Here is a 25,580-nt window from a genome sequence, read left to right on the forward strand (position 1 = left end):
TGGTGTTGCCTGGGCTTTTTTTGGTTGGTAGGCTACTAATTACTCCCTCAATTTCGGAACTTTTTATTGGTCTATTTAGGGATTCAATTTCTTTCTGGTTTAGTCTCAGGAGGGTGTATGGGTCCAGGAATTTATCCATTTCTTCTAGATTTTCTAGTTTATTTGCATAAAGGTATTTATAATATTCTCTGATGGTAGTTTGTATTTCTGTGGGATCAGTGGTATATCCCCTTAATCATTTTTTATTGTGTCTATTTGATTATTCTCTCTTTTCCTTTTTATTAGTCTAGCTAGCAGTCTATTTATTTTGTTAATCTTTTTGAAAAACCAGCTCCTGGATTCATTTATTTTTAAAGGCTTTTTTGTGTCTCTACCTCCTTCAGTTCTGCTCTGATCTTAGTTGTTTATTGTCTTTTGCTAGCTTTTGAATTTGTTTGCTCTTGCTTCTCTAGTTCTTCTAATTGTGATGTTAGGGTGTCGATTTTAGATCTTCCCCACTTTCTGATGTGAACATTTAGTGCTATAAATTTCCCTCTTAACACTGCTTTAGCTGTGTCCCAGAGATTCTGGTATGTTGTGTCTTTGTTCTCTTTGGTTTCAAAAAACTTCTTTATTTCTGCCTTAATTTTGTTATTTACCCAGTAGTCATTCAGGAACAGATTGTTCGGTTTCCATGTACTTGTGCAGTTTTGAGTGAGTTTCTTAATCCTGAGTTCTAATTTGATTGCACTGTGGTCTGAGAGACTGTTATGATTTCCATTCTTTTTCTTTTGCTGAGGAGTGTTTTATTTCCAATTATGTGGTCAATTTTAGAATAAGTGCTGTGTGGTGCTGTGAAGAATGTACATTCTGTTGTTTTGGGGTGGAGAGTTCTGTAGATGTCTATTTGATCTGCTTGGTCCAGAGCTGAGTTCAAGTCCTGAATATCCTTGTTAATTTTCTGCCTCATTGATCTGTCTAATATCGACAGTGGGGTGTCAAAGTTTCCTACTATTATTATGTGGGAGTTTAGGTCTCTTTATAGGTCTCTAAGAACTTGCTTTATGAATCTGGGTGCTCCTGTATTGGGTGCATACATATTTAGGATAGTTAGCTCTTCTTGTTGCATTGATCCCTTTACCATTATGTAATGGCCTTCTTTGTCTTTTTTGATCTTTGTTGGTTTCAAGTCTGTTTTACCAGAGACTAGGATTGCAACCCCTGCTTTTTTTTTTTTTTTTTTTTTTGCTTTGCTTTCCATTTGGTTGGTAAATATTCCTCCATCCCTTTATTTTGAGCCCATGTGTGTCTTTGCATGTGAAATGGGTCTCCTGAATACAGCACACTGATGGGTCTTGACTCTTTATCCAATTTGCCAGTCCATGTCTTTTAACTGGGGGCATTTAGTCCATTTACCTTTAAGGTGAATATTGTTATGTGTGAATTTGATCCTGTCATCATGATGCTAGCTGGTTATTTCGCATATTAGTTGATGTAATTTCCTCATAGGGTCATTGGTCTTTATATTTTGGTGTGTTTTTGCAGTGGCTGGTACCAGTTTTTCCTTTCCATATTTAGTGCTTCCTTCAGGAGCTCTTGTAAGGCAGGCCTGGTGGTGACAAATTCCCTCAGCATTTGCTTGTCTGGAAAGGATTTTACTTCTCCTTTGCTAATGAAGCTTAGTTTGGCTGGATACAAAATTCTGGGTTGAAAATTCTTTTGTTTAAAAATGTTGAATATTGGTCCCCACTCTCTTCTGGCTTGTAGGGTTTCTGCAAGGAGATCCACTGTTAGTCTAATAGGCTTCTCTTTGTAGGTAATCTGACCTTTCTTTCTGGCTGCCCTGAACTTTTTTTCCTTTGTTTCAACCTTGGAGAATCTGATGATTATCTTAGTGGTGTTCTCTGTATTTCCTGAATTTGAATGTTGGCCTGTCTTGCTAGATTGGGGAAGTTCTCCTGCATAACATCCTGAAGTGTGTTTTCCAACTGGGTTCCATTCTCTCCATCAGTTTCAGGCACACCAATCAATCATAGGTTTGGTCTTTTCACATAGTCCCATATTTCCTGGAGGCTTTGTTTGTTCCTTTTCATTCTTTTTTCTCTAATCTTGTCTTGCTGCCTTATTTCAGTAAGTTGATCTTCAATATCTGGTATCCTTTCTTCCACTTGATCAACTTCGCTGTTGATACTTGTGTATGCTTCACAAAGTTCTCATGCTGTGTTTTACAGCTCCATCTGGTCATTTATGTTCTTCTCTAAACTGGTTATTCTAGTTAGCAGTTCCTGTAATCTTTTATCAAAGGTTAGCTTCCTTGCATTGGGTTATAATATAGTATTTTAGCTCAGAAGGGTTTTGTTATTACCCGCCTTCTGAAGCCCACTTCTGTTAATCTGTCAAACTCATTCTCCATTCAGTTTTGTGCCCTTGCTGGAGAGGAGTTTCTATCATTTGGAGGAGAAGAGGCATCCTGGTTTTTGGAATTTGCAGTATTTTTGCGCTAGTTTTTCCTCATTTTGTGGATTTAGCTACCTTTGATCTTTGAGGCTGATGACCTTTGGATGGGGTTTTTGGGTGGGGGTCCTTTTTGTTGATTTTGATGTTGTTGCTTTCTGTTTGTTAGTTTTTCCTCTAACAGGCCCCTCTTCTGTAGGTTTGCCGCAGTTTGCTGGAGGTCCACTCCAGACTCTGTTTTCCTGGGTATCACCAGTGGAGGCTGCAGAACAGCAAAGACTTCTGCCTGCTCCTTCCTCTGGAAGTTTCATCCCAGAGGGGCACTGGCCTGATGCCAGCTGGAGCTCTCCCGTATGAGGTGTCTGTCTACCCCTCCTGGGAGGTCTCTCCCAGTCAGGAGGCATGGGGATCAGGGACCAACTTGAGGAGGCAGTCTGTCCTTTAGCAGAGCTCGAGGGCTGTGCTGGGAAAATTATCCTTGTCAGGATCTGCTGCTCTCTTCACAGCCAGCAGGCAGAAACGTTTAAGTCCACTGAGGTTGTGCCCACAGCCACCCCTTCCCCCAGATGCTCTGTCCCAGGGAGATGGGAGTTTTATTTGTAAGCCCCTGACTGGGGACTGGGTGCAGTGGCTCATGCCTATAATCCCAGCACTTTGGGAGGCCGAGGTGGGCGGATCATGAGGTCAGGAGATCGAGACCATCCTGGCTAACACGGTGAAATCTCATCTCTACTAAAAATACAAAAATTAGCCAAGCATGCTGGCACATGCCTGTAGTCCCAGCTACTCTGGAGGCTGAGGCAGGAGAATGGTGTGGACCAGGGAGGTGGAGCTTGCAGTGAGCCGAGATCATGCCACTGCACTCCAGCCTGGGCGACAGAGCGAGACATCTCAGAATAAATAAATAAATAGAAACTGCTGCCTTTCTTTTAGAGATGCTCTGCCCAGTGAAGAGGAATCTAGAATGGCAGTCTGGCCACAGCCGCTTTGCTGGCTGTGTTGAGTTCCACCCAGTCCAAACTTCCTGGCCTCTTTAGCACTGTCAGAGGAAAACCTACTACTCAAGCCTCAGTAATAACAGACACTCATTCCCTCACCAAGCTCGATCATCCCAGGTTGACTTCAGACTGCTGTGCTGGCAGTGAGAACTTCAAGCCAGTGGTTCTTAGCTTGCTAGGCTCCATGGGAGTCAGACCCTCTGATCAGACCACTTGGCTCTCTGGCTTCAGCCCCCGTTCCAGGGGAGTAAACTGTTCTGTCTTGCTGGGGTTCCAAGTGCCACTGGGGTACCAAAAAAAAATTCCTGCAGCTAGCTCGGTGTCTGCCCAAACAGCTACCCAGTTTTGTGCTTGAAATCTAGAGCCCTGGTGGTATAGGCACAAGGGGAATCTCTTGGTCTGTGGATTGCAAAAGCCGTGGGAAAAGCATAGTATGTGGGCTGGATAGCACAGTCCCTCATGGCTTCTCTTGGCTGGGGGAGGGAGTTCCCTGGCTCCTTGCACTTCCTGGGTGAGGTGATGCCCCACTCTGCTTCTGCTTGCCCTCCATGGGCTGCACCCACTGCCTAACCAGTCCCAATGAGATGAACTGGGTACCTCAGTTGGAAATGGAGAAATCACTGCCTTCTCCGTTGGTCTCGCTTGGAGCTGCAGACAAGAGCTGTTCCTATTCAGCCATCTTGCCCCAAACAATCCCACTTTCTCTCTTTTTGCTCCCCAAAGTCACTAAGGTCTTAAGAGCTAACATTGTAGATCAACTTTGTATTTGTATACATGTTTCATTACAGAAAATTTAAAACATATACAAAATAAAGAAAACAGTGTAATACGCCTGTTACCCAGGCTCAACAACCACTAATAACGTGCCAAATTTGTTTTATGTATACTCCAATCCATTTTCTACCCAGACTTTATTCTTTATTATTATTTTTTTCTGAGGTAAGATGTGGGCTAATTGAAGGTAAAATCTTGGCTGAGCACAATGGCATAAGCCCGTGTAATTCCACCATTTTGGAATGACAAGACAGGAGGCTCACTTGAGCTTAGGAGTTTGAGAGCAGCCTGGGCAATATAGTGAGACCACATCACTACTAAAAATACAAAAAAAAAAAAAATGAGCCATGATGGTGCATGCCTGTATTCCCAGCTATTTGGGATGCTGACATAGCAGGATCCCTTGAGTCTGGGAGGTTGAGGCTTCAGTGAGATGTGACTGGGCAGCTACACACAAGCTTGGGTGAAAGAGTGAGACTCCGTCTCAAAAACAAAAGAGAAAGGTTCAATCTTAACTGTACTTTTTAAAACATCAATACGCACATATAAACAATTTTTCTTTTAAGAATAGAAGTATCCAGGTTAATAATCATCACTGTAAACCCATTTGTTACTCAGACTTTATCTTTTAATTAGGTTTTTTAAAAAGTAAGATGTGAGCTTATTGAAAGGTCCAATCTTGGCTGGGCATAGTGACTTGCATTTGTAATTCCATCCCTTTGGGAAGCCAGAGCTCAGGAGTTTGAGACTAGCCTGGGCAACATAACAAGACCTCACTAGGGCAACATATGAGACCTCATCGCTACAAAAATTTTTTAAAAATTAGTTGGGCACGATGGTGCACACTTGTAGATGGTGCAGTTACTTGGGATGCTGCCTTGGGAGGATTGCTCGAGTCTGGGAGGTCAAGGCTGCGATGAGCTGTGATTGCACCACTACACTCCACCTTGACTGACAGATTGAGATGCTGTCAAAAAAAAAGGTACAATCTTAACTGTACTGGATTGACAGATCAATACATACATATAAACAATCCCTCTCTTAAACATAAAAGTACCCCACTTAAAAATTATTGCTATGCATGGGAATTACCTATACATTTTTAATTTGTTTTGGTTTGGATTTTTATTGAAAGGAAACACCTAGAAACATTACCTAAAATCTAGATTTTGATAAAAATAGGCTGAATTGGGTCTGAGAATTTCAAAATAGGCATGAATTTTGTCTGAGAATTTGTCTTTCTAACAAAGTACAGATATTACAGCACATGGTAGATACAAGTTCTCTTTTATTTAAAATAAATAAAATTTGATGAATAAAAATTTTTAAATTTGACCTGAGGTTAAAGGACAAATCAAAACACCTGTGTAATGTGTTATCTGTAGAAGTATATTTTTAATAATGACATGAATTATTAATAACCAAAAAAGTTATAATAATTTATTAACTAAATTGAGCAAAATTCCTATTATGGTATCTGTGGAAATGCTTTCTTAGAGTAAAATATTCTCTTATCTTGCAAGGGCACTGGTTAATAATAGTGATGATCTGGAAGTCAATGTCTCATAAAGTAAGTAGCAGACCCCTTTTCACACTCATAGCTGGCCTTCACAGAGTTATCAAAAGAGCGGTCATTTACAAGAGAGCAGATAATTTTCTTAGGTTCTATTAAGTTTATATGCTAATGTTGTTACAAAATTTAAATCAATTTTCTTATAAGATGACAAAATTTTATGTTATAATATCACAATATACTATGATATGTAATGTAATGTAATAAAATTTTGTTCAATATGATGTCATATTATTATAATTTATGTTATTTTATAATTATATATAAAATATATTAAAATATCAAAATGTTATGATATCACAATGTATTATACCATACATATGGCATATATCATAATACATTGTGATATCATAATACATATATCACAGTATATTATGACATCATTATATAATGTCTCACATATATTATATCAAACATATTATATTTTACATTATATATTAATTATATTATATTATATTATATTATATTATATTATATTATATTAATCTTACATAGTCCAGCTAATTGACATGGCCCCGCAGACTGCCCAGGGCATGAACTACTTCCCATGCCAAGAATATTATCCAAGGAGATCTCAAATCTAATAACATTTTTTGACACAAAGCATTCCCAGTAAAGATGAGTGACTCCCTTCTGACCACAGTGAAGACACAATGAAGCAGGGCCCAGCCCTTGGAGCAGCCTTTGGCCTCTGTTTTATGGATTGCAGCTGAGGTGACTTTTATGCAGAACCTGAACCCCTTCAGCTTCCAGTCGGACGTCTATGCCAATGTGGTTGTGCTTTAAAAGCTCATGAATGGCTCACTGCCTTACAGCCACACTGGCAGCTGTGACCAGATTATCTTTATGGTGGGCTGTGACTCTTTGTCCCTGGACCTCAGAAAAATCTCCAGCAACTGCCCCAAGCCATATGGCACCTGCTGTCTGACTGCCTCAAGTTCCAGTATAAGGAGTGGCTCCTTTTGCCACAGACTCTGGCCACAATTTTTCTGCTGCGAGGGTTGCTCCCCAAGATTGAGGGAGATACCTCTAAACCTTCCTTTTATTAAACCCAGGCTGATGAGTTGCCTTCCTGCCTACTCAGCACAGGCTGTCTTGAGCCTTAGACCTCACTCCCAGCCACTAGGGAGCCAATCTTTGCCCGCCATGCCAAGGAGCCTTGCCCACCAACTAATCAATGTTTTATTGCTGTCCTGATGTTGCATCAGGATCTCATATCCCCCACCCGGTTAGATGAGGGGGTCCCCATGTGCTTTCCCAGTTCCTCTAAAATTGAAAAACTCTTAAGTATTCAGCCCTTGCCCCCCTCCATCATTTTGTTTCTTGGCTTAGGAGACATCTCTAAATTTGGGGAACTCCTTCATCTCATATGGCTAAATTTTCTAGCAGGGATTTCATTCAGAACCTCTCTGGAATTTGTGTCTGATGTGACTTCCACTGGACTTTGGGGTTCTTGGCACATCATGTATTTTGGGGGTTCCCTTTTTGTCCTCTCCTCCATTCAAGGACTACTGTCTTACTTCACCAAAATACAGAGAATTTTGCTGAAAAATCAATAAAATGTTTCAAATAAAACCTTCCCAACCTTTGCCTCTGGGGAAAACATAATTTTTATTAAATTATTTATGTATGTATTTGACCTCTGCTCTAAAAAGAGACACTACTCACTTCACACAAGGCTATTAGTTATTTAAAAACATCCTTGAAAAGATTGTCCAAACAGAAGCTTATACAAGACATAAAAAAAATTAACCAACAGGTCTATAAAAACTGTCTCCCAACAGAGTATAACATGCCCTTAAAAATACAGAAATATTAGTACAACCATTATAAAAAACACTGTGAAGTTTTTCAAATAATTAAAACAGAATTGCCATATTATCCAGCAATTTCACTTCGATATATAACCAAAGAAAATAAAATTAGTCTCTAGAAGAGCCGTCTGCACTTCTATATTCATCACAGAATTATTTACAATGACTGAGACATGCAAACAATCTACGTATCCATTAATAGATGAATGGATAAAGAAATTATGGAATATTTATATAATGGAATATTCTTCAGCCATAAAAAAGAGAATTCTGCCATTTACAACAATATGAATGAACCTAGAGGACATTAGCTTAAGTGAAATAAGCTAGACACAGAATGACAAATACTGTTTAATTTCACTCATATATGAAGCCAAAAATGTCAAAGTCATAGAAACAGAGAGTACACAGTGGTTCCTAGGGTGTGGTGGGTGGAAGAAATGAAGACATGTTGATCAAAAGTGCAAACTTTTAGACATAAAATAAACAAGTTCTGGTGATTTAATGTATAGCATGGATGTCCATGTATGTTGTCTTAGGCTTTCCCTATTTCTGTAACAAAATATTTTAGAATAGGCAATTTATACAGAGTCTAAACTTAGTTCTCACAGTTATGGGGGCTGAGAAGTCCACGATTAGGGCACCAGCAGGTACACATAATAGTACCTGCTCATTACATTACTTTGATAATTACACTATGTATATGTATGTATGTATTTATTGGAGCATCACATTTTAACCCTGTGTTCTTTTTATGAAAATGTTACTCCTGTACAACTTTATTCTCTCTTTCCCTCCTAGTTTGGGTACTAATGTTTAAATCTACATATGTTACAAACACAATATATTTTTATAGTTATCTGCTCATATAATTTTATTTGTTTTAAATTAGCTGAAATAAGAAAAAAGCACTTGTATATTTACAGGTTTATTTTGTTAAACTTCTTATTCATTGTATTATTTTAATATTTCAGTTTTACTAACGTATTTTTTTAAATCTTTGTGGATACAAGTTATTATCTGGAAAGATTTTCTTAGCCCAATATATCTTTTTTTGAACCCACCTTCTCTGTGCTGTTATTGGCAAATAAATTTCTTTATGTTATATAAATTGCTCTGAAGATGCAATTACAAACAATATTACAAAGTTGCTTTTGACAATCAGATAATATGAGAAAAAATATTTCTTATATTGTCTTAAATATTTGTTACATTTACTAGTCCTCTTTGTCTTTTTGGGGCATTGAAATTATCTGGGATTACTTGCATTCAGCCTGAAAACTTATTTTTATTCTTTCTCAAATGATCTTTCTGCTATCAAGAAATTGCCTCAGTTTTTATTTAACTGAAATGCCTTTATTTTTATTTATCTTTAATTGATAGTTTTTCTGAGGATAAAATTTTTAGTGGACAGTTTTTTGTCTTTGAGCATTGAAATACATATATTCTTAGAAGTCGAAAAGCTTTTATGAAGAAAAAATTCGAGACCTGAGAATGTTCAGCGATTTGAGAAATTCAGAAAGGAAGGAAATGCTTTCTGAGGAGTGAGCCACAAGTACTATATGAGTATAGATAATGTGCACCCTACATAGGTGTGATTGTGGATGTGTGGATGTTTGAGATATGTATAACTTATTTGTTGTAAAATAAAGCTCAGGCTACATTTTAAAGAATTTATATGAGATAATTGGGGTTAATCAAGATAAATGGGTAAAATTAAAATGATAATGTTGGTAATAATTTTGACCATGCAATAAATAGTGATGATAGGATATCTATTGCTTTTTTCAGATATATAAAATATGATTCCTCTTCACCATTAAGATGACCATGTTCCACTTATCATACTATTAAAAATTGCCCTTTTTTTCCAAGCTGGTATTAGACTCACAGCCAACACCTTCCTCCTTTTCTTCTGTATCTTCACACTCCCTCTGGACTGCAGGCCTAAGCCCACTGACCTCATCACCTCTCAACTGGCCCTTGTCCACTTAGTGATGCCCCTCACTGTGAGCTTCTTAGCAGCTCCAGACCTGTTGGAGTCACTGTATTTTCAGAATGACTTCAAGTGTAAGGTATTCTACATGCATAGAGGGATGAGGGCTCTCCATCTGCACCACCTGCCTCCGGAGTGTGCTCCAGGCTGTCACCATTAGCCCCAGCACCTCCTGGTTGGCGAGAATTAAACAGAAATTCACACGTTGCATCTTTCACTTCTTTGGGTTCTCAGTTTGTTTCTCAGTAGTAACCTGCCCTCCTCCACTGTGGCCTCTTCTAATGTGACCAATAGCAATGTGCTAAGTATCAGTAAATACTGTTCACTTTCTTACATAAGGGACATCATCAGGAGCCTGTTTTTCATGCTGCCACTACTTACAGATGTCTTCGTAGCAATCATGTTTCTCTCAAGTGCATACATGGTAATTCTTTTGTCCAGACATCAGAGACAACCCCAGTACCTTCCCAGCACTAACCTCTCTGCAAAAGCCTCCCCAGAGAAAAGGGCCACGCAGACCATTCTGTTGCTGGTGAGTTGCTTTGTGGTCATGTACTGGGTGGACCTTATCATCTCATCATCCTCAACCCTGTTATGGGCTTATGACTCAGTCATCGTGGGTGTCCAGATGCTTGTGGGCAATTTCTGTTAGCCCTTTTATGTTAATTAGTTCTGATAAAAGAATAATCAAAATTTTGCGTAATGTGTGATATAAATATCATAGATGATTAATAAATTATGAAAACAATTATTTGAAAAACAGATTTTGACATCAAATTTTTCAAGAAGCAGGCGATTTGATATATTATTTTATTACACTTTTATTTCATCTTAATACTTTTGAAAACTATGCTGCCAAGAACTTGGTGGTTTCTTTAGTTCAAAGTCCACCATCATAGTTCCCTGTGTCCACGAGTTTCTTATATTTAATTTTGATTCCCTAATTTTTATATTAGACAACTTTTCCACCTTCTTAAAGTGTATATTTGAGATGCTCCTGTTGGTAGATAAAGTTTCTCTTTGTGTGTGTGTGTGTGTGTGTGTGTGTGTGTGTGTGTGTGTTTACTTTTGAAGGTTATTTAGTTTACCCTTATTTATTAAAAAATATGCTAGCTATGTATTCAATTATAGGTTGAACAATAATTTTTCAACACTCTTAATATTTCCTTCTCAGTTTTCTGGCTCTGCCATGGGCTGTGGAGATTTTATTCTCACCTGTGTAGATTCTCTCTCTCTCTCATGGATTTTAATTTTCTTCATTCTCTTTGGTGTTATGCAGTTTGACTTATCATGTTGGATATCTTTCTTTATTGCTCTCTCACTTTTTTTTTTTTTTTATGGAGATGGAGTCTTGCTCTGTCACCCAGGCTGGAGTGTAATGGTACAATCTTGGCTCACTGCAACCTCGGCCTCCCAGGTTCAAGCGATTCTCCTGCCTCAGCCTCCAGAGTAGCTGGCATCACAGTCCGCCACCATGCCTGGCTAATTTTTCTGTATTTTTAGTAGAGACAAGGTTTCACCATGTTGCCCAGGCTGGTCTCGAACTCCTAACTTCAAATGATGGGCCCATCTTGGCCTCCCAAAGTGCTGAGATTACAGGCATGAGCCACCGCACCCGGCCTCTTTATTGCTCTCTTTTAGGCACAGTGTCTCTTTTAGGCACATGTCTGATTTTTAATTTCGGAAATTTGTAAATAATTATTTATTAGTATGACATTATTTGTATGGATTCAAGTGAAATAATTGTGCTTTACTCTTTGTCATTCTATTCTTCACATATGTATAATTACATACATATTGCTATTATTTTGTTTCTCTTCCTTTTATTTGGTTATATTCGTTCTGCTCAAAATTCCAGTTCATTAATCCAGTTTACTAATTCTCTTATCATCATCTTAGTCCACTTTTATAATTAACTCACATATTGTATATTAAATTTCTTTATGTTTAAATTATTCCATTTCTATTTGCTCTTTTCCAAATTTGTTTCTTCAGTTTATGGTTTCCTGCTCTTTCAAAAATTATTTTGGTATCATCTTTTCCCCATTTGTTTTTACTTAAACATTTAAAATATTTAAATTTAATATTTTATATTAATATTTATAAATATAAATATATTTATACTACTTTTTACATTTAAAATATTATAAATATATTTCCAGTATGCAAAGTTTATGTGATATCAAATTTCTTCCAACCCGGCCAGGCACAATGGCTCATGCCTGTATTCCCAGCACTTTGGGAGGCCGAGGTGGGCGGATCACTTGAGGCCAGGAGTTCCAGACCAGCCTGGCCAACATGGTGAAAACTGTCTCTACTAAAAATACAAAAATTAGCCGGGCTTGGTGGGGCGTGCCTGTAATCCCAGCTACTCGGGAGGCTGGGGAAGGAGAATCACTTGAACCCGTGAGGCAGAGGTTGCAGTGAGCCAAGACCGCGCCACTGCACTCCAGCCTGGGCAACAGAGCGAGACTCTGCCTCAAAAAAAAAAAAAAACAAAAACAAAAAAAAAAAAACTTCTAACCCTTTCTCCTCGTACCTTGTCTTCTTCTGTGCTTCATACTTCTTATTTTTTATTTTTTGCAATAGGATCCGGTTTATTCTGCCTTGGCAGGGTGATCCTGAGAGTGGTGGGTGTCACCCTCTCCTGGGCGTAGGGAGGGCCAGCGGGCCAGTTAAGCCAATAGTGGGAGAAGCACTGGTTGGGGGCGGGATTTGGGGGTCAGGGGTGTAATCCCTAGAATGTGGTGAAACCAGGCTGAGGCCTGGAGGCAGTTGTGGTAGGCCAGGGCAGGGTGGAAGGCAGTGGACTGGGACTGGGCCAGGGCGACAGGCCCGAGGACCCAGGCCACACGGGCACCCCGGGAGGTGGGGCGCAGTGTCACATGACGCAGAACACGAATCACAGGCCCAGGGATCACAGTAAGCACATGGACAAGGGGGCACAGACTCACAGACCAGATGGACATCCAGTCAAGACCAGGCCAGACGAGTGGACACAGGGCCGGTGTCACATACAGACCACGGGGAGACATGGCCCTAGGGGACACACAGACTTGACGTCACAATGCACAAGGCAGGTCACAGAGCTCAAGGAACCTGGGCAGGGGCCGCTTGGCATTTCTGCACTGGAATCCTGTGAGACAAGTGTGGTGGCCGCTCTGGAGGTGCCTGAGGTGGTCCCCTCAAGGCCCCTCCGGCCTTACTCCGTCTTCCACACTGTTGAGCAGCTTTCCTACCTCATGGCAGAGGATAAACACTGTGGTCACATCCAGGCAGACCCGGCCCAGGTGGGGACAATGCCGTTGTAGAAGGCCTTGAGCCCTTCCTTCCTCAGGATTTGCAGCCGCAGTCCCGTGTGTTCCGCATCTGTGCTTTCCAGGCCCCGCATCCGGGTCTCGATCCCGTGCATTGGAGCGTTTCCCAAGACACTGGCTGCGCCTGCAATGGCTCCGAAGGCCCCAGCGACCAGCGGGTTCATGGGCTTGCTGGGGTTGTCCCCTCGGTACCAGCTATGCAGGGGGGTCAGGAGAAGAAGCGGATGACCTGGTTCCAGCCCTGCTTCGGCCTGGGGGCCGTGAGGCCCCGCTGAATCCCCTTGTTCCCGCACAATCTCCCTAACCCCAGTGGGAGACTCCTCTGCACTGGACGTCTGGGGAGGTCTGGCGGTGGATGAACTTCACCTTGATGGCGTCCATGGGAAATACGACCACCACGGCCTCGGCCACGCGGACGCCCCAGCTGCACGGCAGCCTGCGCTGTTGTAAGGCAGTCCCTGGGCATCCCGCGTCTGGCTGCTGAGGAACTGGAACATTCAGAACCCAAAGCCGCCTTGGGGATAGAGTCGCAGAGCAGGGAGCCGAGGCCGCGGTGCTGGCCCGGGATGCCGTGGCCGCGACAGTGTACTCGCGGAATTCATGCGCTGTGTCCCGCGGGTGCGTGCGGTCGTCGGGCTGCAGCTGCGTCCTCCCGCGCTCGGTGGGCAACGGACGCCGATTTCGATGTCGCGAGCCTGGCCGCCTGCCAGGGTCGCCTTCCCCGGAGCCTCTGCTGGGCCTTCTTGGACGCGGTCGGGCCACGGCGGACGGGAGGCGGGCGCCCAGCATGGTCTGAGGTCCCAGCCTCCTGAACTCTGCACTGGGACCTTAATTTAGTTTTAACACAAATAAATGCCTCACTAAAGATAAAAAAGGATGTCTTGGCATCTAATTTTTGTTAAAAGCAATAGCATATGTTGTATATGTATATGTTGTATAGGATAGTGCATTGGGGTAAGTGGGTTTTTTAGTCTTTTTATTTTTTTCATCAGCCCACTGACATTGAAAGGGGATAGTTTTTAGGTTATCGATGAGCAATTTTCCCTCAGGCCTTAGTGTAGGGGTTTGTGGTCATGTAGATGAGAGGTAGGCTGGGATTAAAAGTCTATATGGCAGTAATAGCCTTCTGAAGACGAGGAAATTCAAATCCCTCTCATGATACTTTGCTAATATCTCCCGGGTTTGCCGTGCCTTCCCTTTGTGCCTCTTCCCACACATGGTTTCTTGCACTTGGCCCAGCTATATTCCACGGTTCTTTCGACTCCATGCTTCTTAGCCTAGTAGCAGCGGTGAGGGAGTGCTCCTCCAATGTTCTGAGGAAGCCTCAGACTCAGCACTGTCAACTGGGGTGTGGGGTTACTGACATTTGAAGAGTTTCCTGCCCCTCCTGTAGATGCAATGCCAGGGCAAGAACACATTCCTGTCCCTACTTGTCCATGGTAGGGGAGAGATACTCCTTCTCCATGTTCTTAACTCCCAGTTGAAGTGGGCCTGCAACAGTGCCCTGTAAGTTAATCATTTATTTTCTTTATGGGAGATGCATCTGTGCAAAAATGTAGGTGTTGGCCTTGTTTCTCCACCCTCAGTTCGGGAGTTTTTCCCCAGTGCCTTGTGACTCAGGTTTGGATGCTCTTTCTCTGTAGATGAGGCCTTGTGTCATATAGGGGAGATAGGAGAGCTGTGTCTCCAGAGTTGTAGCAGTGGATGGGATAGTGGTCCTTCCCCATCAGCACTGTGTGGGAGCATTCTCAGGATTCTACCCTATCTTCCCTGACAGGCCTTGTAGGGTTCCTAGAAAAATTATACACCACTTTGGGAGGCCAAGGCGGGCGGATCACGAGGTCAGGAGATCGAGACCACGGTGAAACCCCGTCTCTACTAAAAATACAAAAAAGTAGCCGGGCGTGGTGGCGGGCGCCTGTAGTCCCAGCTACTCGGAGAGGCTGAGGCAGGAGAATGGCGTAAACCTGGGAGGCGGAGCTTGCAGTGAGCCGAGATTGCGCCACTGCACTCCAGCCTGGGCGACAGAGCGAGACTCTGTCTCAAAAAAAAAAAAAAAAAATTATACACAACGGTGTAAACCCTATGTCTGTAGACTCCAAGGTTTCACATTCTCCTCACCCTCCCACACACAGCCACTAGGAACTAGTTCAAAAGTTCTGGCTTCATTTCACCAGTTTTCATGGTTTGCAGGGTGCACATAAAACCTGGGGCCTGTGTGACCTGCAGGCTTCTGCATCCCCTGATGTTGCGTTTGTAGTCTGCCCCGTGACCTCAGTTCTCTAAAGGGCTCAGGAGAAACCATCCATTCATTTGCAGTTTCTCCAGGGTTTTGTTTGCTTGTTTAATGTGTAGGAGCAACTCTTTGTCAGGTCTCTATATCTACAAACTTAACTCAGAAACTAATATTTTTAAACACATTATCATACTTTTAGTTCTCCTCTATGCTAATTGTTCTTCAGTATTTTTTATATTTGTATGTCTTTATGTACTTTAAAACCAGGTTTAATCTAATTCATAACTTAATCTAATTCATAATCTTAATCTAAGATTAATTCATAATTTTAATTTAATTCATAACTTTTCTTTCATGTATTCCCGTGTAACTTTCTTTTCAGACATTTAAAGTATTGTTGTGTGTTTCAAGTGGAGGAGGTCAGATTATAACTGACATTTGTCCTTGACTACTAGACATATCACTTCAGCCCTGATGAGTTATACCTGAAGCCAGATCTACCCTTACCATGTATTTATTTTACTATTCAATAAATATTAACTTATCATGAATGGCATATTTTGTTACAGTTGTAGGTTTATGAACCTGAACAGACAATAAAATAAATAAAAACCAAATTACATGGCTTCAGGAGGGTATAATTTTTTAAGTTTTTGGTTCATTAAAACATTTTTGTCTTTTTGTGATTTGCAACCTTGAGTGATTTCCTTGAAACAGGAACCAGAGTTAAACTGAAGTAGTAGGTGTTGGTGAGATTTTGATGGCTAAGACCATGGGGCTCATTTTGTAACTAAGAGGGAAATTAGAACACATCACCAGTTCCATGTGATCACAGTGCATTTGGAATTATCACCATGGCAACCCATGACTTGTATTTTAGGGGAGAATTGGAAATAAAATGACCAGGCATAAAGCTGACCCAGTCTAACATGGATCTTTGTCTTTAAAACATATCTGCAATACTCATGTAGGCAGTGTATAAATAACTTGTCAGAAATATCATTTATGCCAAGGTTCTTCTTGAATTTTCAGGATTTTGTTTCTCCCGTAGTGTGTGTGTTACTGAGCAAAAGGGGCTTTCTATCCAAAACACCAGAACCCAAAAACTGTGGCACTGGGTTTTTCTTTTTAAGAAAAAAAAGCTTTTTATTATAATTTTTGTTTATAATTATATAATTTTAATTTTATTATGGTTGTTTTATTATAATTTTTATTTTAGTATCATTTAGGGTACAAGTGGTTTTTGGTTACCTGGATGAATCATATAGTGGTGAATTCTGAGATTTTAGTGCACCTGTCACCTGAGTAGTATATATTGTACCAAATAGGCAGGTTTTTCACCCCCATCCACCTCCCATCCTCTGCTTGTGAGTCTCCAAAGTCCATTATATCACTCTGCAGGCCTTTGCATATGCATAGCTTAGCTCCCACTGAGAAATAATGGTATTTGATTTTCCATTCCTGAGTTATTTCACTTAGAATAATGGCCTCCAGCTTCATTCAAGTTGCTGCAAAAGACATTTCATTCCTGAGGTGCTGACCTTGGGTTTACTGGACACATCTCAGAGACAGGGCAGAGGATGAGGGCAAGACCCCTCTAAGGTACTCCCCCACGCCCTACCACTCCTGCTCTGGAAGGACCCCTGAAGGGCACTGGAGGGGTTGGAGTTCTCAGTGCAAGCCAACACCCACACCTGTGAGTACCAACAGCCCCAGAGAGCAGCAGGAGCCCCTCACTTCTGAGAACCCCTCCAAGGATGTCAACACTTAATTAAGCCAGGGAGTAGAGAGAATCAGTCTCTCAGACCCAGAGAGGATTCAGGGAAAGGGCACAGGAGGCCCCAGCCCAGAGCCAGAACACAGTTCAGTTCAGTGTGGGAACTCACAGCATGGAGCGGATGGCCCTGCACAGCTGAAGAGACCAGTGTGCAGGGGCGTCTCACCTATTGTGGAGTCAGGCCCTTATACTAGGTGGCGAGAGGGTGAGGTGAGAGTTACGGCCTTTCCCAGCTGAGTTCTGGACCAGGGCTGGAGCCCAGGCCAAATATCCCTGGGGAAAGGGCATGAGGCAGGAAGCCTTGAGCCAAGTTGAACACTGGGGTGCTGTCCCCGGAGCAGCCTGGGGTGCCCTGACAGCACTCATGCCACAGTCTGCACACACCCCTTACTCTGAAATTAACAGCCTGCAGGGTGTCATCAGTATCAGAACAAGTGGGCCACACAAAGCCCTCGAGGACTCCAGGAACCCAGTTCCATGGGGTGCAGCCCTGCAAGGGCCAGATGGGCTGGGTAGAAAAGCTGACCAAGTCTTCCTTCCTTCCAGCCAAATCTGGAAGAAAGGCCCCTTGCCTGGAGCAGCGTTCCTGGTATCCAGGCCTCTGTGGGCATCCCTCAGCACAAAGACCCTCTCCAAGGGGGATGGGACGGCCTTTCCAGGACCACCAGCCCAGCTCCGGAAGCCCATGGGCCATCCCCACGGTCACCTGACTGAGCTGTCCCTGAGGCTAAGGCCCAGCAGCATGAAGGGACTTCCACAGAAACCAGAGCAGTAGGCTGCTCTCTGGTGGCACTGGGGGAGCAGGGTCTGGCTAACCTGTCCCTGGCTCAGGACAAATGCCTGGAAATTAGGGTTTTCTCCTCTGCTCTTAACATCTCCTGAGTAAACCAATAATTACCCTCCCTTGTGTCTCAAAATTCACATCTATGTAAAAGTTGCTGGTGAGGGTGACATTTCCAGGAAGCCACAGCCCATGTAACCCCCCCTGCAAAGTTGTGACCTTATCCGCGGGCAGGTCAGGCGGCAGAGTTCTCCCAAAAGCGGGTGAACTGGCGCTCTGGTTGGAGGGCGTGGAGGGCAGCAGCACAATGGACAGCGTCTGGGACCTCAGGCCAGTTCCACAGCAGCTTAGGAAAGCATGCGGCTCCCTGGGCTGGAGAAGGCGCGACGCTTTTGAGGGAAACCGAACTGAGCAGCGGGAGGTGGAGTGAGGCTGAGACCCGTCCTATTTGGGCAAAGGCGAGATGCACTTCGCAGCGTCACACCCTCCTCACTGCCCAGCACAGACCTGCCCCTCAAGTCCCTCTCCGGACTCAATCCCCTTAGCCAGGGTGGCACAGAATGAGGGGCCAGCATAGGTGTGGACGCAGAGAAGTCCACACGGCCCTGCACCTCCCTCTGAGGCTGCGCACCACCCCCGAGCCCGGCGCTTGCTGGGACTGTAGGCCGGTAGCCCTGCGACAAATGGCTAAAAGCGGTTAAGAAACTACTCCTCCCAAGCTTGCAGTGAGCCGAGATCGCGCCACTGCACTCCAGGCTGGGCGACAGAGCGAGACTCTGTTTCAAAAAAAAAGCAAAAAACAACAAAAAAAGAAACTACTCCTTCCATTATGCCTGACGAGGCGCGCACCGCCCTCTCCAGGTATCATCACCAACCCCATTCCCGTTGCATGCTGGGATTGTAGTCCCGCAGCCCTGCGAACAACGGCCGAAAGCGGTTAAGAAACTACTTCTCCCAGCATGCCCGGCGAGGCGCGCCCCGCACTCCCCGCTCCAGGTGTCCTCACCAACCCCACTCCCGTTGTATGCTGGGATTGTAGTCCCGCAGCCTTGCAACCAACGGCCGGAAGCGGCTAAGACACTACTCCTGCCAAATGCCCTGCAGTAGCGCACCGCGCTATGTCTCCCTCCAGGGATCTGCACCACGCACAATCCTGTTTCGTGCTGGGATTGTCGTCTCGTAAGCCTACAACTAACACCTGGGTGCGGATAAGAGACTACAGCTCCCATCATTCCCAGCAAAGGCCCGTTCTGCACCGAGCTCCTTCAGGATTCCAGTGCAGTTCCGCCGTGCGGAGGGAAGTTTGGCTGTTCACAAACCCTGCGCTCGAGGAGACAGCTTGGCCGGGCCAGCTGATCTCACCTTGTCATTATGACACGGTGTCTCCCCAACGTGCCGACTTCACGACTTGTGCCCAAAGTTTACTTTCTCGCAGAAGAGGTAGAGGCCAAGAGCTTCTCACAGCTTCCGCCGCAGGGGTGCCATGGTAACGCTCCTTTCACCACCCACCCCCCCCCCCCCCCACCCCCACCCGCAGCCGGGTCGACCCCACCCCTTCCCACTGAGGGGCCTCTCCTTTTAGCCCCGCCCTCTACTGTCCCTCCCCCTGGCCACATGCGCAGTGCTGCTCCTTGGTCCGGCGAGGGAAGAAGCTCCCTCGTGAGTGTCCTAAACCATCAGTTTGCTGCCTCATGTGAAGGTACCCAGTCTCTGGTAACCTGGCACTTCACTTTTGAAAACCACCTTTTTTTCTGTCTCCCTTTGCTCCCCAGATGCACCTATTGGATCCCGGGCTGGCTGCATGGCCGGCGTCTGGGTCAGGCCTCGCACACGGACGCTCCTGCCACTGTGATAAAGAGGAGAAAAAGTCCCAGGAGAAAGGGACCCCCTAAACTACTTTGAGAGCCACATCCACCACTTCTCTGCCCCCCACCCAGGCTGGTTCCCAGGCCCTGGGGTCCTGGTGTGGACCTGCCTGCCGTAATTAACGCAGGTGCAGGACCTGAGCGCCTTGGTCCCTCCCAACACATGAGAGAAGTTTGTGTGGTGAGGTTTGGACAGTGTCTGTTTCTGCCTTGAATAGGGTTCCCTGGAAAATCTTTACCCCTTTTTAAATACTCCCTTTGGTACCGCTTTTAAGACTTTGCCGGTGGAACTTAACAGTGATCATTTTTTTGAATCCATTTTTATATTTGCTTTTTTAGATTAACTGTTAAGTACTCCACGCTTCTGAAACGGGCGTAGCCACAGCCGTCAGTTCTGTACAGTGCAGACGCAGCAGGACAGAATCTCCCTGGGCATCTTTCTGGAGCATCAATTTTACTGCAAGATTTTAAAGAAACAAATTTAATTGATTTCCAAGTTAAGAAATTAAACCTTGAAAACTAGACTAAAAAGTCATCTGCACCTGACGTAACAGACTTTCTACAGGAAGAAAACTGTAAGGAGAGCATATTGTCCATTATTATAAATAGTGAAAATGAGAAATCATAGCAAGTCCCTTGAAAACCCTGCCTTGCCAGTCTTCTAATAGAGCCTTGGTATGGTTTTATGTGTATTTTCTTTTTGAAGTGTGCTCACCTTTTGAATATACAAATTTGGGGTTTTGACCAAATTTTGCAAGTTTTCGGCTTTTAGTTGTTTATTTGCTTTTGTATCATATTTAATTTTTCTGTCTCTCCCTCTCCTTCTCGTACTCAGTCATTCCACAGGTCTCTAAGGCGCTTTTCATTTTCTTCAAACTTGTTTCACTCTTCAGATTGGATGATTTCTATTGCTGTCTTCTGTTTCTACTCTTGTTTATAAACTCAAGGGTCTTTTTAATTTTTCATTTCATTATCTCTCTATTCCATTTTTTCTATCATTTCCATTTCTCTGCTGAGGCTCCACATGAGTTAATTCATTTTGAGGATGTTTTCCTTTATCCCCATGAACATACTTAGAATAGCTGCTCTCAAACCCTTGTCTGCTGATGACATCGTCTTGGACATCTTAGAATTAGCTTCTGCTGCCTGCTTTTTATCTTGTGTATAGATTACATTTTAACGTTTCTTCACACATTTCATGAATTTTAATATTGTGTACTAGAAATTATAAATAGTAGTTATTAGAGACTTTAAATTCTGTCGTATTACTTTGAAGAGCATTTTTATTTGAAGAGGGGTTAATCTGACTGGATTCAAACAGCAATACCTACCTCCCCTACAGTGGACACAGTTGAAATCTTCATTCAGTTACCATACACACATGCATGTATTGTATGTAGTTGTGCATTTCTGTGTAACTATATATATTTTATCCAGATTTTATCATTGTTACCTGTGAGAGTGTTCAACAAGCTACTCTAGCATTACTGAAAGTCAGAACCTCAGTTTTGTTTGCTTATTGGATTTGAATACATAATGCCTTTTTTTCTTTTGTAACATTTTTCAATTTGAAGTCTTATTTTGTCCGATATTAATATAGTCAACCCAAATCTCTTTTGCTTATTATTTGCATGAAATATCTGTTTTTCTCTTTTCATTTTCAACCTAGTTGTGTCTTTCAATCTAATGTGAGTCTTGTACAAACAAGTTGCATCATGCTTTTTAGTCTGTTCTGCTGATCTCTGCCTTTTAATTCGATAGTTCAATCCATTTACATTTAAAATAATTATTCATAAGTAGATTTCTGTCATTTTGCTATTTGCTTTCTGTATACCTTATGTCTTTTTATTTTACATTTTCTACATTATTTTCTTCTTATTGATTTTTTTTAGTAAAATATCTTAACTTTTTATTTCCTTTGTGTATATTCTATAGCTTCTTTTTGTGATTTGATGATGGTACCATCATGGTGATGACGTTTAACATCTGAATTTATTTATTTTAATTGCTGCATAGTACTATATTCAATTATATGAACATAGTATAATTTTTAAATCTATTCTACTTTTGATAGTCATCATTGGGATATTTAATATGACTTATTTTTTAGATGAGTATTGAGTTTACACAAACATTGAGTGGAACGTACAGAGTTCCCATGTATCCTCTCCCCACACCCAGCTTCTCCTCTATTATTAACACCTTACATTAGTGTGGCGTATTTGTTACTCTTAATGAACTAATATAGAAAAGTTATTATTAACTAAAATCTAGAGTTTGCATTCGAATTCATGTTTTCTGTTTTACATTCTGTGGATTTTGACAAATGCATGATGACATGACATGTATCCATTATTGCATTATACAAAATAATTTTATTGTCTTAAATATCCACTGTACTCCATCTATTCATCTCACCCCTTTTCCCCCCAAACTTTTGGAAAGCACAAGTCTTCTTACTATGTCCATGGTTTTGCCTTTTACAGAATGTCATATAGTTGGAATCCTATAGTATGGAGCCTTTTCAGACTGTCTTTTTCACAGCCATATGTATTTAAGGTTCCTCATGTCTTTTCAAGCCTTGATAGCTCATTTTTTTAAACCAGTGAATAATGTTCTGTTGTATGGTTGCGCCACAGCCAGTTTATTTATTTACCTATTGAAGAACATTATTTACCTATTAAGAACATTATTTACCCATTGAAGACCATCTTAGTTGGTTCCATGTTTTGGCAATTATGTATAAAATTGCTCTAAACAGTCACCTGCAGAGTTTTGTGCAGATGAAAGTTTTCACCTCTTTGGGATTAAGGCCAAAGAGTGTGATTGCTGGATTGTATGTAAGTGTGTATTTAGCTCTGTAAGAAACTGGCAAACTGTCTTCCAAACTAGTCATAGGTCTTTGCATTTTCACCAACAAGTTCTTGTTACTCTACATCCTCACCAGCATTTAGTGTAGCCCCTGTTTTGGATTTTAGCTATTCTAATATGTGTGTGGCAGTATGCCATTGTTATTTTCAATTTCCCGATGACATGCTGTTGAGCATATTTTCATGTGCTTATTTGCCATGCTTATATGTTCTTTAGTAAGGATCTGTATCTTTTGCCATTTTATAATTGGGTTGTTCATTTCTTATTCTTGGGTTTTAAGAGCTCTGGAATTTTTTTGCATATTTTTGATACCAGTCTTTTATCAGTTATGTGTTTTGCAAATATTTTCTCCCATTCTGCGGCTTGTCTTTTTATTTTTTAACAGTGTCTTTGATAATGCAGAAATGTTGTTTTTAATATGGTTCAACTTAGCAGTTTTTCCTTTCTTGGATCATGTTTTTTGGTATTTTTGTTTTTGTTTTTGTTTGTGACAGAGTCTCGCCCTATCGCCCAGGTTAGAGTGCAGTGGTACAATCTTGGCTCACTGCAACCTCCTCCTCCTGGGTGCAAGCAATTCTCCTGCCTCAGCCTCTAGAGTAGCTGGGACTACAGGCACGTGTCACCACTCCCAGCTAATTTTTGTATTTTTAGTAGAGACGGGGTTTCACCATGTTGGCCAGGATGGTCTCGATCTCTTCACTTCGTGATCCACCTGACTTGGCCTCCCAAAGTGCTGGGATTACAGGCATGAGCCACTGCACCTGGCATTTTTGGTGTTTTATCAAAGGAGCAAAACCTGAGGTAATTCAGATTCTGCTCTTTGTTGTCTTCTAGGAGTTTTGTGGTTTTTCCTTTTATATTGGTCTGTGATCCATTCTGAGTAATTTCTGTGAAAGTTGTCAGGTCTAGGTTTAGGGTTTTTTTTTTCCTTTTTTTCTCTTGCATGTGGATGTCCAGTTGTTCAGTACTGTTTGTTGAAAAATTATTCATTCTCAATTGAATTGTCTTTGCTCTTTCCTCAAAGATAAGCTGACTATTTTTTTATGGGTCAATTTCTGAGCTTTCTCTTTTGTTTTATTGATGTTTCTCTATTATTTTTTACCATTACCATGTTGTTTTGATTACTGTAGCTTTATAGTAGTGCTTACAGGTGGGAAGTGTCATTCCTATAACTGTCCTTTTAAAATATTTTCTTGGTTATTCTGAGCCTTTTCCCTTTCCATATAAACTTTAGAATCAGTTTGTCAATATCCACAAACTAACTTTGTGGAATTTTGATTGGGATTGCATTGAATATGTAAATGTAGTTGGGAAGTACTGACATTTTAACAATGTTGAAGCCTTCTTTACTTGATTGTGGATTATCGCTCCATTTATTTAGATCTTCTTTGATGTTTTTACAGTTTTGTTGTTTTCTTCATATAGATTCTATATTTATATTTATTTTGTTACATTTTTACCTAAGAATTTCATTGTTATTGGTGCTAGCCTAAATGTCACTGAATTTTTAAATTTCAAATTCTAACTACATTACTGATATATAGGACAGTAATTGACATTTGTATATTAATCTTATATTGTGCAAATTGCTATAATTTCTCATTAAAATTTGTTATTCTAAGATTTGGTTTTGTGATCTTTTTGTATTTCTCCATAGGCAATTACATCATCTGTGTAAAAAGACAGTTTTATTTCTTCCTTCCCACTCTATGTACCTTTTCTATTCTTGTCTTATTGCATTACCTAGGGCTTATAGTATAATGTTATATAGGAATGGTGAGAGGAGACGTCTTTGCCTTGCTCCTGATCTTAGCAGGAAAGCATCTAGTGTTTCAACATTCAGTATGAGGTTAGGGCCGGGCGCGGTGGCTCACGCCTGTAATCCCAGCACTTTGGGAGGCCGAGGCGGGCAGATCACGAGGTCAGGAGATCAAGACCATCCTGGCTAACACGGTGAAACCCCGTCTCTACTAAAAAATACAAAAAAATTAGCCTGTCGCGGTGGCGGTCGCCTGTAGTCCCAGCTACTTGGGAGGCTGAGGCAGGAGAATGGCAGGAACCTGGGAGGCGGAGTTTGCAGTGAGACGAGATCACGCCACTGCACTCCAGCCTGGGAGACAGAGCAAGACTCCCTCTAAAAAAAAAAAAAAAAAAAAAAAAATCAGTATGAGGTTAGATGCAGAGTTTATTTGTTTGTTTTTTTAGATGGAGTCTTGCTGTGTCTACAGGCTGGAGTGTTGTGGTGCGATCTTGGCTCATGGCAACCTCTGCCTCCCGAGTTCAAGGAATTCCTCTGCCTCAGCCTCCCAAGTAGCTGGGACTACAGGCACGCCGCACCACGCCAGGCTAGTTTTTTGTATTTTAGTAGAGACAGGGTTTCACCATGTTGGCCAGGATGGTCTCAATCTCCTGACCTCATGATCAACCCGCCTTGGCCTCCCAAAATGCTGGGATTACAGGCATGAGCCACCGCATCTAGCCAGATGTAGGTTTTTTATAGACATTATTTATGAAATTGAGGAAGTTTTCTTCTATTTCTAGTCTGCAGAGAGGTTTTCTCATGAATGGGTTTTGGATATTGTCAAATGATTTTTCTGAAAGTATTGATAAGATCTTACCTTTTTTTAACTTAATATGATGAACTAATATTTTTTTAAGACAGAGTCTTGCTATGTTGCCCAGGCTTATCTTGAATTCCCGGCGTAAAGTGATCCTCCCTCCTTGGCTTCCTACTGCATTAGGATTACAGGTATAAGCCACGACACCCAGCCTAATTTATTTTCAAATGTTGAACCAGCCTGGCATGCCTGTATAAATCTCACTAGGTTGTAGTAAATAATTCTTTTTTTACATTTTTGGACTTGATTTCTTAATATTTGGGTGAGGGCTTTTGCATCTTTGTTCATGTGAGATATTGCTCTGCATTTTTTTGTTGTACTGTCTTTGTCTAAATTTGGTATTATGGTAATTCTGGCCCCATTGAATGACTTTGAAAGTATTCACTCTGCTTCTGTTTTCTGGAGGAGATTGTAGAGAGTTGGAATAATTTCTTTTAAATATTTACATAAATATACTAGGGTTTGGTACTTTCTGTTTGGTAAGGTTATTTATCATTGACCCAATTTCTTTAATAGATGTAGTACTA

The 25,580-nt window shown here is 41.9% G+C and overlaps 2 pseudogenes; both read left to right on the top strand.

Moving 5' to 3' along the window:
* LOC115830820 overlaps nt 1–6,884 on the top strand; it is a 29,060-nt pseudogene extending 22,176 nt beyond the window's left edge.
* A 2,705-nt stretch (nt 6,885–9,589) lies between these two features.
* On the top strand, nt 9,590–10,316 carry LOC105737683 (annotated as a pseudogene).
* The last annotated feature ends 15,264 nt before the right edge of the window (nt 10,317–25,580 follow it).

This window comes from Nomascus leucogenys, chromosome 17 (assembly GCF_006542625.1).
Source record: "Nomascus leucogenys isolate Asia chromosome 17, Asia_NLE_v1, whole genome shotgun sequence".
Lineage (NCBI taxonomy): Eukaryota > Metazoa > Chordata > Mammalia > Primates > Hylobatidae > Nomascus > Nomascus leucogenys.